This window comes from Myotis davidii, unplaced genomic scaffold, assembly GCF_000327345.1.
Source record: "Myotis davidii unplaced genomic scaffold, ASM32734v1 scaffold1176, whole genome shotgun sequence".
Classification (NCBI taxonomy): Eukaryota; Metazoa; Chordata; class Mammalia; order Chiroptera; family Vespertilionidae; genus Myotis; species Myotis davidii.
Window position 1 is genome coordinate 262,967 of NW_006288437.1, and position 1,801 is coordinate 264,767.

Here is a 1,801-nt window from a genome sequence, read left to right on the forward strand (position 1 = left end):
ACCTTGTCATCGCTAAATTCAGGTTTTTACCATTCACAGCAAGCCCACTGTCTTGCATTATTAACATACAATTAAGTCCAATAGAACTGTTATAGAACAAATAAAGTGCCATGGAAACACTGAAGTGAACGGATCAATTTCAACCAGGAGGCCTGCGAAAGCACCAGGGAAGAGGTAATATTTGAGCACAATTGTTTTCAAGGGCAGGACCTGGTAGAGCGGTCCATGTGGAGTGATAATGAGGCATAATCAATGATGATTCAAAATTTTTAGGCCTGGGTCTATGAACATTTGTTAAATAAATGAACTTCTGGTTGAGGTAGCTGAGTAATGTGAATGCCATTTCTAAGATAATAGAAAAATAAAGCAACATGGGGTGGGGAAGGATCTTGAACTTGATTTTAGACACTTTAAAAGGTGCTTTGTGAACAACTGTAGAGATATTAAACCAGGGACTTCTCAGGGGAGAGTGTATGGGTGACCTACACGTACTCACATTTTATCTTGTATGTAAGTAGCTCTTTATTATTTATAAAGGGCTTCTCATAGCCATTGTCTACTGATAACTTTGATTCTAACAAACATCCTATAAAGTAGGCAGGGCAGAATTATAATGAACAGCCCCAGAGTAGTCCCTACAGTGACATCAGTGTCTGACTGTTCCTTCTCTTAACAAAACCTGCAGCTCAGAGTTTAATTGATTTGTTCAAAGAAGTGGGAGAACTGTCCAACCCCATTTTCTCACTACAAATGTAGGTTTTGTTATTTTTTTTTAATTTCTAAGAGTGGTGATGGTTGAAGCTGTGGGGGAACAGACATCATTTTGGACAATGCTATGAACGGGGAAAGAACAAGAGGACTTTGGGGCAACCCTTTTGTTTTAAGAACAAAGAAAAAAAGAGGAGCAAATGAAGGTGACCACATGAGCTTTGACTCCCTGCCCCCATGAGAATAAGGTCCTTAAGGGATAAGGGTCTGTCATCTCTTGTCTCCCTGACAGAACGGAGCAGGTTATCAAACACACAGTAGGTCTCCACTATATTTGGATGGAGTAATAATGATAATAGGTAGCATGCCTGCCCAGTGGGCTGAGTCAGGGTAAGTACATAGAACAGGATCACTTTGGCAGCTTTCCTGAGATGGGCCAAGCATGGCCAGCATTGAGAAGGGCTAAATTAAGGTGTACGTGGATGAAGACAATAAACAGATTTCTGTGGAAGAAGGTGCATGGAATGGAAAAAAGGAAGGGATGTAAGGAACCCGGTGGAGAATGTGAAATAGAAGGTGCAGGTTAGGGCATGATTTTTTCTAGCCAAACCAAGGAATCCAGGGTCCTGTCTCGGGAAGGAGTGGTGGTGGGATGACAGCTCTGGCTGTGAGGTGAGAGTCTCCCTTCAGCATAAATTAAAAAGTGTGGGAAGGCCCAAATCCAGGGCCCAAAAGGCCAGATGGTTAAAGGCACAAAGGGATTAAGAAGTTCATTTCAGGGCCACTTGGGGAGGTAGCCAACGACGTTGCCAGGTCCCTTCCCCAGGCTAGGAAATCGCTGGTCTGCATGCAGCATTTCAGCTCTCACTAGCTCTCCCGAGTCCTGCCACCGGTAAGCGGCGGTTCTCTGAGCCGCCTTCCTTCTCCTGACCTCCGCCTCTGGGGCCTCCTCTCTTCCGACGCCCCCATACTTCCCATCTTTCCCTCTTTTCTCCCTGGGGAGCTAAAAGGAATGCCTTGCGGGAGTCCTCCCGCCCCCCCACACCCCTCACCCGCGCTGCACGCCGATCCCGCGGCCTCTCCGCGCTCGGTG